This window comes from Belonocnema kinseyi, chromosome 6, assembly GCF_010883055.1.
Source record: "Belonocnema kinseyi isolate 2016_QV_RU_SX_M_011 chromosome 6, B_treatae_v1, whole genome shotgun sequence".
Taxonomy (NCBI): domain Eukaryota; kingdom Metazoa; phylum Arthropoda; class Insecta; order Hymenoptera; family Cynipidae; genus Belonocnema; species Belonocnema kinseyi.
This window is the reverse complement of record NC_046662.1, coordinates 126555521-126567874: the sequence shown is the minus strand read 5'-3', so window position 1 is coordinate 126567874 and position 12354 is coordinate 126555521. Positions and strand designations below refer to the sequence as shown.

General features: G+C 33.5%; 1 protein-coding gene across 1 annotated transcript in view; it reads left to right on the top strand.

Annotated features, from left to right (window-relative positions):
• LOC117174188 overlaps positions 1–12354 on the top strand; it is a 1286801-nt gene that overhangs the window by 256095 nt on the left and 1018352 nt on the right. Inside the window, exon 2 of the mRNA XM_033363042.1 lies at positions 8640–8726. The gene's annotated coding sequence lies outside the window, so the exon portion shown is untranslated. The remainder of the gene's footprint in view (positions 1–8639; positions 8727–12354) is intronic.

Sequence of the window (12354 nt, the reverse complement as noted above, 5' to 3'; positions counted from 1 at the left end):
TAAGACGTATAACGCCTGTTGACTGCTACACTGCAAACGCATCGCCTGTAAGTAGCCGTCAACAGGCGTTATACGTCTTATATTTTTTTTTAACTTTTTACCAATGCAAAATAAACTATTGCTATTATTATGTAACCTTCTATAGGGAATTTTAACGTACAATCCGAATTTCAACAATTTAAAAGTTGATTTTGCTGAATTTTCGAGTTCTTTAAAAAGGAACCGAATGGGGACCCAATGGGATCTTTACGGGTACTTTGTAGAGGCTCCATTCGGTTCCTTCGGTGCGCCAGGGTTGTGTAATTTTTAAGAAAAATTTCAGTAAAAGCTTAACTTCCTTAAAGTTTTTCTAGTACATTTTCGTAACCTTTCATAGCAAAAAATAATATTTGATAGATTTTTGTAGATATATACGGAAGATTTACATTAAAGCCCTGGCGGACCGAAGGAACCGAATGGAGCCTCTACAAAGTACCTGTAAAGACCCCATTGGGTCCCCATTCGGTTCCTTTTTAAAAAACTCGAAAAATCAGCAAAATCAACTTTTAAATTGTTGAAATTCGGATTCTACGTTATAATTCCCTATAGAAGGCCACGGAATAATCGCAATAGTTTTTTTTACAACGGTAAAAAGTTTAAAAAAATATAAGACGTATAACGCCTGTTGACTGCTACACTGCAAACGCATCGCCTGTAAGTAGCCGTCAACAGGCGTTATACGTCTTGTATATTTTTTAACTTTTTACCGTTGTAAAATAAACTATTGCTATTATTCAGTGAGCTTCTATAGGGAATTTTAACGTAGGATCCGAATTTTAACAATTTAAAAGTTAATTTTGCTGTTTTTTCGAGTTTTTTAAAAAGGAACCGAATGGGGACCCATGGGGGTCTTTACGGGTACTTTGTAGAGGCTCCACTCGGTTCCTTCGGTCCGCCAGGGAGTGGCCAAAACTATCTAATTTTGCGTCCAGCAGTTCGCTTTTGTATTCTAAAATTAATTCCTAACCTCAAAATTGCAAAAGTTGTTATCGCATTTTCCACCAGCAATGGACTTTAATAACAAATTCCATGCTTCATAGAAATATTGCTTAATGTTAATGTGTATATTAATAACAAATAATAGATTAAACATTAACTTAGAATTAAAAACATACTAACCCTACCGATAGAAATCTCAGAGTATATGCTAAAGATTCTCAAGGCTCTGAGAAGCTCGGAGAAATTCTCCGCAGACACTCAGGTAGATATATTTAATGGTCCAGATAGCTCGTTCAAATGTTTTGAAGGCTTTAAAATGTTCTTTCCCGAACTTGAAAAGAAATACGATCATAAATAACAAGCAGAGAGGCTTAAATTGAAATAAGAATTCGATCAAAAATAACAAGCAGATGCCCTGCATTGTGATTGCAATGGTACGGGTGGGAAGGTGGTGGTAAATGAGAAGCGTTGATTAGTATCATCGACCTTGAAATTTGATTCGATTATTATTCCCAACAGTGATCCAAAAATACTTGCGCATGCTTGAATTGTGCGTCACTCATTGGCTCTAGTTCGCGTAGGTATTTAAAAATCAAGTACAGATGCACACCGTAGCCAATGAACGTCACTCAAATCCAAGCAAGCGCGGATCAAGCCAGCTCCGTTGGGATCATTCAACTTCAAGAAAATGCGTGTAACGTTCCATTATTGTCTAACTCACGGTGACACACGAGTGTCCCTTTCGCACGCGTGTAGCTATCAAAGAACGAGCAATCGTGACAATTTTTTCAATATTTTCCAACTCTGTTTAACCCATTCATAACTCGTGTTTTACGCATATAGCAATAGAAATCGAGTAGTGTGACAATCGAAATCGATAAGATCGTTTAGAGATTTCATATTAAGGAACACCGAACTAGGCAGCCCTAGTCCGCAAGGAAGATGAAGCCTCTTCTTACGGTAGCCTTCCGTCTACAATATTGCAGCGAAAGCAAATAAATTCAGCAAAACAATACCTCTGCCGCATATTTCTGTTACCTTGAGCCTTGGCAGGATGAGTTTGTCGTGTACAGAAGGTTTCAGCTTTCATTTAGTTTTTTTCTTATCGCGTTCCTTAGCATACATTGAAAGTCACCTGCAATCCCGACCTTCAGGCCTCCCTGCCGGGGGTTCTTGAGCAGGTGGAGGGTGGAGGTACATTTTCCGAAAGCACTAATTGCCCACTACAATGTGGTACAGATTTCATTGCGTTCGGACACACCAGGTGATTATTGAATGAATTTGCTGCTAAAGGTCCAATTTTATCGCACCTTTGACCGACTTTGAACTGGTAGAAGGGCAGTTTCTTAATCGGCTACGTGTCATCTTTCATTTACACTATCTTTTATTACGGTCGCTTCTTACTTCCGAAAAAATGCAGTGGGATCTCAGACTATATTGGGACTACAGCTGTTTCAATGTGGGAAGACAGCGTGCCGAATATGAAAGAACGCGTCAATCAGTATAGAATCTGTAAGTATATTTTTAATTATTTTGTTCAATCTTTGATGAAAGTTATAATCCGTCACAATTTATTATTCACTAATGTCCCCTAAAAATGACCATAACCTCCATCTAGTCTGTTGGAAGAAAATCCCGTAGCCTAATCAAATTTGACAACATTTTTGTTCTTATATTCAAAATTTGATCAGCATTTATTTCATCCACAATTTCATTCAAATTTCCTTATAAGCTTGTAGTGACCGAAAAACTTGAAGAATCTAATCCACTGGTTTTATGTTATATCTATGTACAAGCATAAAAAAGAATTTTGTTCGGCTTTCTCTTGCAATGTATAATACGTATAAGATTTTCCTCCCTAACAGGTACCTACCATGCTTAAGTCTTTAGTGAAATTCAGATAAATCGCTACAAGCAAAGTTTCTCTTCAAGATAAAGTGTTTTTTTTTTTTGCTTGAGGATCAAATTTTTAAACTTTTGATGAAATTAGAAATTCAATTATCAATTTGAAAATAAAAATTGATTTATAGTTATTAAGTTGTTAAATCGAAAAAAAGGTTGTTTGTAAAATATTATTAAGATTCGAAAAAATTGAGAGGAATTTATTAAGTTCAAATCGCACGGTTTCTAAGCCTTAAGGACTCTTGTCCCCTTGAGATAACCTCAAACTAAAGAACTTTATATAAAATCAGAAAAAATAAAACTACATCTAATTGCAAAAAAAATTAAGTTAAGTCAAAATTACTTGTTAAATAATTATTATTTGACATATTAGGTGTCGGTTTTTTTATAAAGCATACAAATAAAGCGTAATTTGTATCAAATCTTCACCAAGAGTTGCTCAATTTGTTCATGTTCAGATTCTCTTTATTTTTGTTTGCTAGATTTTATAGAAAATAAACTTGTTAGAGATTGTAGAAAACATTTTGTTTAATTGTCAAATCATAAGCAAACACTTTTTAACACAATTCGATGAAATGAATTATATAGTATGTTTCGATAAACAAAATAAGCCATTGTTGATTAAAATTGGATAGAAATTCCGATTCTATTTTTCCAGCTTTCATAAACCACTCTTTAGTTTGAGATTATCAAAGAAGTTGAGAATTCTTAAGCGGTGATTAAAACTATAATTTTAATTTAGAAAAAGCAAAATAGATTTGTAGGTTTTTGAGAAAATGGCGTTTGTACGCCTGAGAAAAGTGAACCCTAATATCATTTCATTCAACAAACATTAGGATTAATATTTTTTCTCTTTATTTGGGATTATATTTCTGAAATTGAAGCATGATTATCAATTAAAATTTGTATAGCATTCTATAGCATGCTAGCATTGCATAGTAATTCTATAGCATTAAAAATGCACCACGAAGATTTTTTAATGCCTACGCCAATGACCCACGCTTGGTCTGGGAAACTTGATATTCGTCACGGTAATAAAGATCGAACGTATCTCACCTTTATTACGACTTTCTACGATAATCAGAAGCTGAGAACCTGACACTGATTATGATTATTTATAGCAGAATAAGTTATTGTTTTAACTAAAAGTGGCTGACGCCAATTTTTTGCACAAGACTTACTTTATTTTTGTACTAATTTTGAGCACACCTTCTTTTAAATTGCTCAAGATACAGCAGGTGATAGAAAAAATGGGAAAAAGAAGAGAAAACGCGAATAACTTGGTAAATATTAACATTTTGATCAAATATTTCTTATTCGTCTTGGAGTATACCTGTAATAGAGTACCTTTTGTTTTTCAATAATTTTCGAAAAAATCTCTTGTTGTCAATGGAAAGGGCTCTTTATTGTTATGGTATTTCTTTAGTCGATGTTTTCTCCAAATATATATTAATTTTATCAAAAAATTATATACTAATGAAAATATGCATCTCCGGGAGTGGGCCAACTTTTGTTTCAAACTTTCTCCTGTAAAATCAATTTCAAGAAATTTCACCTGAATGTTAGTTAACTGCCAAAAATTGCACCTTTGACAAGTCGCCATAGGTAAACGCATCCACTCACACCTGCCAGGCACCCATTTTTACGTTCCTCATCATCAGACGAACATCTCATGTGAAAATTGGCCTTATCCGTATCACGATCCCATTTACGTTGTGAGCCCAAGGTCTATCAGACGCTTCTGCAAATGGTAATCCAATAGAGACGTTCCCTCTAACTCAACCAGCGCAATCTTCTGAAACTCCGATATCTATAGATAACAGTCGATCAAGCTCAGATATTTTGGAAATGCATAGCCCACGTAGTTCAGCTTCTATAAATAGAAGTGAAGCCTCAATGCCTAATGTTGAGAATTTACTTGTTGATCAGGACCAAAATGTAGAACCAAATTTTGCAATTAAAATTCAAATTTGGGCAAATAAATATATTCGGAGTATAATGAGATATTGTCTGACAGACATGTTGAAACTTTTGAAGGAAGCGGGTTATAATGTTTCTATTTCGGCAGCAACTTTGCTGAAAACAAGACGATATTTACAATTGATTCGGCCTATGGAAAGCGGTAAAGAAACAATGGGCAACTACGTTTACATTGGCGTAGAGGAAAACTTGAAAAACATAATTCCAGAAGAATATACCAAACGTATAATTAAGTTATTATTTAATATAGACGGATTGCCAATATACCATCGCTTATCGATACAGTTCTGGGTTTTTCTCGGAAAAGTTTACGATGATGAATATGAATCGCTGTCGTTTACCATCGCCATATTTTGTGACAATTCGAAACCAATCTCGATCAGAGAATTTTCAGAAGTCTTCATTTTAGAAATGTCTATTCTACTGGAAGATAACGTTACTATACAAGATAGGGTATACGATTGCAAATATCAGGCTTTTCTTGTGACATGCCACCACGAGCTTATATAAAAGGCGTTAAGTGTCATGGAGCATCTTATGGATGTGAACGTTCCGAAACTAAAGGAAGGACGGTAAACATCAAAAGGGTTTATCCAAGTAGAAATTTGGTACTGAGAACAGAGCAATCGTCCTAAAGACAGTCTCAGAGACAGCACCATGTAGGAATATCGCCACTAGTCAATTTGCCACATTTTGGTTCAGTAAGATCAGTCCTACTGGAATCCTCAGACTTACGTGATTTGGGAATTCAAAAATGGCTTTTAGAAGAATGGTTAGAAGCTAAAAAACGCAAAAATTGATGGGCAAAGCTGGACTGGCGAAACATTAAGCTTCTGGAGTAAGCCTTGAAAATTGTGTCAACTAGTATCCTAGAAGAGTTCCAGAAGAAAACATTAGATTTAAATGATTTTAGACACTGGAAAGGTACACAATTTATATTTTTTTGCTTGATTGTGGAGTCATAATTTCGCGGAGTATTCTCCAACGTAATATGTACCAATACTACCGTTTGTTCGTAATTGCATTTAGACTTCTTTGTGACCCCAACTTAGCGGTAGAGAATGCACCCTATGCGAGAGAACTTCTACGAACCTTTTTCCGCCTTTTACCTACGTACTATGGACAAGAATTACAGGTTATGAATAACCACAATTTAATTCATATAGCAGATGACGTCCAGCACATGAATGGGCCTTTACATAATTACTCTTCTTACTGCTTCGAAAACTTTCTTGGATGTATGAAATCCCTTATTAAAGGACGCAACATGTACATATGTGGAAGACTACATATGCACAAAAATTAGGAGCATTTTCAACCAACCTTGTCAATCTATTGACATTGGTTTTATGGAATTGTGTCAAATAACTCTTCTGCAATGTAAAACTTGTATTTATTCTTGTATATTTATTTTAGTTAAAATCCTAGATATGTGTACTGTTAGGTATAAACATTCATTGGATTTTTCGAGTTTTAAAAGTCATTCAATTGCATTAAATTTTTTATCACCATTACCGTAATTCACTTCTGGATATACTTTCGAAAAGATCACCTGAAAATATTGACGAGATATGTACTTGTCCTAGGTGATCTTTTTTCATCTCAATTGAGAGTTCCAAAAGGATTTTTGTTGATTGTTGATCTAATATAAAAATGTTGAACATAAAAGTTGTAGATTAATTATTTTCGAGAAAAACAAAATAAATCGTATTTAGAATTTTTCTTATCAAGTTTCAAAAGTTTCAATATCAGTGTCTAAAACGATTTAAATCATACAACCCTTCCAACCGTGTGTTGGAAACGCAGTAGTCCCACAAAAAAATGAAATTGTCACACCAGTATAAACTTTAACTGTATAACTCCGCGCGAAAGTCGGCGTATGGATTCCTTGCTTCCGCCGAAAGGGAGCGTTACTGTACCAATACTATTGAGACTACAGCTGTTCCAATGTGGGAACAGAGCGTGCCCAATATGAGAGAGCATGTGTCCCAAGTTGCAGCGAGCAGGGCGCGACGCATTTGGTGTTCCAGCTCTACCACGTGGGCGAGCAGCTCGCCCAAAAAATTTTCAGAGCAGTCTTTCCTAAATTCCCCTGGCTTTCACCTTTTGTTCCCTGTTCTAGAAAAATTTCCTCCATTTTTCGGTAAATATACAATATTTTAAAATACAATTGCTCGTTCTACATCCAAAAAATGTTACTATTCAAAACTATGTAGAATATGTTACCGTTGCTATATGGATTGCCCTATGTTTTTTCCAAAATGAATGTTAATTTTATTTCCCAAAAGTTTTTCTAATTGAGATTATTGGTTTTCAATAAGTTAAACAATACCTTCCCAACTTTCCAAAGAACAACTTTCTTGTTCGTTCCTTTTTCCTAATCTATCTGAAATGTCATTTGGCTTGATCGCTTTATTTTTAAAATTAACCTATTGATTGCTGTTGTGAATTTTCGATATCTTATTAGCTTTTTGAGATTCCATTTTTGATTTTTCCCGGGTAGTAGCTTTGTTATTTTTGTGTGTGTCATCGTATTTTTTATTTTTAAAAACTTTCCATGAATTATTTTTCTTATTATTATTTCCAAATTTTGGTTTACTTATTATACATGAGTCTTGTGTGCTTGTATCGTCGCTAGTTCCTTGGGTGGGGATGCTCTCAGAGGTTTGGAATTTATTGCTCGTGGGGACGCTTATTAAGCTACGAATATTCCTCGTAGGTTTTTTTGCAGGAGTCTGAGCGTTTCTTGTATTTCTTAATTATCTAGGATTGATAGGCAGTAGGGGGATTTCGCTATCTTGTAACCGTGAACTACTATCTCTATACTTTCTAGTACTTTTGAGGTTAATGCAACTTTCGAATTTCGGTTTTCTGTTTGTATTACTATCTCCTTCCTTTTTAATCAATAATTTTTCCTCAATATTTACATTTGTACTTCCCTTGGTTTCATTAACTTTAATTTCAGGTTTAGTTTAGTTTCTAATCTCGGTTACCGGGAAGGGTAGCCTTTTTGGTTAAGCTTCCATAGGGTAGCGGGTAGGGGGGACTTGCTGGTAACAATGAATCATATTGATTGAGATTTATTAATATCTCGGTCTTTTTGCAAAGACTTTTTAAAACTAAAGGTCAAAGCATCGACGACAAAAATTTGGTGATTATAATTTGGTGGTCTTTTTGCAGAGACTTTTTGGCTTTATGAAAAAAATTATAACAAAAATTATTCGAAGTTTTGAATACTATAAAGATCTGTACAGAAAATTTTTTACTTTTGAAAAAAGTTCGCTCAAAAATATTGAAAATGCGCTCACTTTTGGAGGTTTTATCTGAAATGTCTGGCTAACGAACTTGGCCTTTAATTTAGGACACTAAAAGATTGTACCAAAGGCCAATCTAATAGAATGCTTATTTTTAAGTTATCTTGCCCACAGATAGATATACATACATACAGACACATTTGTAAAAGGCTGGTTTTCGTATTCAGGAGGTCTCGAAACGTGGACATTTGACAAAAACTGACGCGATCAAATTTTATACCAATCTAATACCTTCTCTGATCAGAATGTAAGAAACAGTGTGCTGTGGGGACAACACACGTCAGAAGTGAAACTTTGATAGATTAACTTTAAAACTTTTCGAGAGGAATCATCAACAGTCTTTGGCTACAAAACTAGATGTTACAAGTGTGGCTAATTGCAACAGTTTCCACCCAGTTCTGCGAGTTCACACCGTGCCATAAAAAAGTTATCACTTTAATAATTAACTTATTTCTTGGTTTTTAGGTAATAAGCAAAATCAATAGAAGCTGCTATTGTCCAGAAATCATTCACCGAACTTTAAGATTTTGCTCAATGAAAAGACAACCTGAGGTAAAAATGTTTTGCTTTAATTTTCAGTTCATTTATACATAAAGATGAAACTTGATTAATCATATTTCATTCCTAATAACTGGCTTCTATTCTTTGTTTTGTTTAAAATTGAAATTTTAATATAAGTAAATGAAATTTCAAATTCAGTATTGAATGAAATTTATATTTAATTGTTAAATTGTAGAAATTATTTGATTAAAACGTGGAAATAAACTGAGAAAATATGCAAGATGGTATGCATATGAATAAATTGAACAATATTAAAATTACGAGATTCACAAGAAAAATATCTGAGTTTTTCTATCCTACCAATCAAGTAATCGACCTATTATATTATCCAGCACAGTTAACATTTGCACTAAATGCTTCAGCCTTCAAGCCACTTATGTGATATTTCAAGATTTAATTACACAGTCAAACAAAGAATCTGAATTTCAGTAAAAAAGGTGGCTAAATTTCGGATGTAACTAAAAGGATCATTCGCCAGTTGGAAGTCAACTGATGATTATAAGATGACTTTAAGTGACGTGCTTGGTTGAAAGTAAACTGCTTTATTTACGTAAAATGTACTTTGTAGGTTAATTTAAGACAGAAAGAGTGATGACTCTTCCGTCAACGCGTGCTTGTAAAATGAAAACTATAAGTTAATTTGAGTCAGCTGATTGTTGAAATTCATAAAATTTATGCTTTATCGATCAGTTATTAGCAAAATGAAATTAATATAAAATTGAATAATTTTTAGAAATACTTTTTGATAAATGTGAGCATTGAATAAATTATTCATTTATGCCTGAAAAATCAAGTTGTTTTATCCTCCAAGTCAAGGAGATTAGTGGAAGGAAAACAGAACTTAATGACACTAAACAAGGCACTTATATCTATTGTGGTGACACTCCCATGTATGGTTTTGAGGACTCACGTTCTAAATCAGCGCCATCTAGCCCTGCCGCCGGTCACTAAAAGTGAATGAACCTACAGATCCCTAATAGAAATTGTTTCAAAACTCTGCTTCCTCAAAATTCTCGTAAATATTAGTTTCTGCTTAATTTTTTGTAAATAAGCTTTACAAGTGATGAAAAATGTATACATAAAAATGTGGTAATTGAAAGAAGAGATGCCAATTATTATGCTGCAGTGGTAATAGTTTATAAATGTGGAAATATGAATTTCATACTATATTTCGTTATTTTTTCCACAGCAAGAATAATACTGAAAATACTATGCATATAATAAATGATTGTGAGGAGAAATACTTGTTAATTTTTGCACAAATTAAAATAAACCACATAAAGTGGATTTTACTTTATTTATAATGTTTTAAGTATATATATTTTTTCGAAATAAATTAACAATATGGTAATTAAATAAGTTCCTTATTTACAATAAGCAGGACATAAGATTTGAAGGTTACTAATAATTGCCTATACGTAAAGTACCTCCAATAATTTAATCACAAAGGCTTGCAATATACAATGTTTTGATTTAGACTTTTCAATATTAAAAAATGACCTATAATTATATCTGTATTTATATTACTTGTAGGATATTTGTTCCTGCTTGGAAATATGAAAACAAAAACCTAACCTCTAATCAAGCAAATAGTACTTTCTTTTTTTATTCAATACTTACCAATCAAACATTATCTTAAATCAGCATATAATAGTAAACACAGTACGTATAACAATATAATATACACAAGACAATTTTCAGACGATGTTATACAATAACAAACTCAATAATAATAAATTCAATTTGACACTTCTACTGATGTTTATTTTCGAGATTTAAAAATAATTAAAAGTATTGCGGTTCCACATGCGCATTGCCTTTTACTGACTCTTAGCGCCATGTAGTGTTGCCCCCGAACACTAAAACGTAATGTCTTCAAAACGATACATGGGAGTGCCACCAGTATGCTTATATCTATTTGAAGCTACCAGGTATACAGAACGTAAATCTTCAATCCTTTTTTATGTCTTTTTATCACATGTGTATGATTATTCTATTCATAAACAAAATCCGTTATATATCTGAGTACATACATCAAAATAGGTAACGTTGACGAAACGACTACCATGACCTCAGTGTTGATTGATATTATCCAGCTTTATCAACGCATGCCCTCTCTTGATTGGTCAAGGGAAGTGCCCTAATTACAAATTGGGGCTTACCTTCATTAAAAAATAGCGCCTATCATAATTAATTGAATAGATGATTTCGAGTAGGAAAAGGGCAGGGGTTGCAGACTTTTCCATTGAATGAATGATTCTTAGTTGCAAAATGGAACGAGTCCCATATGATCCTATCGAATAAATTTTTCTTAGCTGAAAAGGAGTGTGGGCCTCACTCCCTCTCTGTGCGAATCTGCGATGTTTCATAAATGGAAATTTTACGGATCGAAAAGGAAAGGGGGCCCCACCTACTCCCTGTGAGTCTGAGAGTAGAGGATGTATGTCACCGACTTGGAAAAGGCAATACCTAATCACAGCGCGATTAGGTATTTTTTTTTAAATTGATTTTTTTTCTTTTACGGAACATTTTTATATGCATTTGATATCCCGTAAACAAAACGGTAAAATTCCTTTTAGTATTTTAAAATGCACATTCGAAAATAAGAGTTTTGGTATCTACATAGGCCCGCAGAACGATTTTCCTTTGCCGTGTAAAATCTCTGAAATGTTAGTTTACAGGTTTAGACCGCGGACCCTTCATCTATTTTTATTGATTAATCATCCACTAAAATACAATATATTTAATCACGTGTACCAAAAATAGATGTAACATCGCCGACAATGTATAATATTAAGGCGCTTGTTAGTTCGAAAAAAACGATTACAAAATAGGGACCGTTTACTTATGATGTCTCGCAGATAAATGTGAATACATGTGTTTGATTATTAGTAGAAAACAAGGTAAGTTACATACAAAATAAATACAAAATTGGGCTTTGCATTCCGTTGCTTTTTCCTGAAAGGGGCTACCTCATACGGAGAGAAAAAAAATATAATGATTTAAAACGCATAACCTTGAACAACGCACTTCTCATAACACATAAACTGCAAACAAATTTATCCTAATTTTTATTTACATATTCAATTTTGTATTGATATATTGTCATTTTCTATTACAAAGATAAAAAGTATTACATTTTTCATCGGTTGACAAGTTATTACGAAGTATCTTTATTCACTAATATGTTAAAGAAAATATCATATTTGTTGAGTTATTTATTATAATTTGTATAAATTAAGACACAAAATTATTTCGATCTTTTATTAAATACAAGAGTTATTTCATTGATTAGAAAAGTGCTATATTTACCGTGCGTTACATATTTCTTTAAATCTTATAGGACATGGATTAGGTACGAGGGTAGTTCAATAAGTCCTTAGAATGACCAACAAATGGCGCGCGAATCGCTCCAAATCATCTGTTTTCAGTCAGCACCACTCCCGACTAGATATATGGTGCATTCACAGTCCACATCTTCTGAGTTTACGTGTTTTATAACCAATTGAAAAAAAACATTGTTCGTTAAGAAAAATGGAAAAAAACGAGTTCATAGCGGTAATCAAACATTTTCATTTAAAGGGTTTAACTCCATATGAGATAAAAAATGAATTGGACT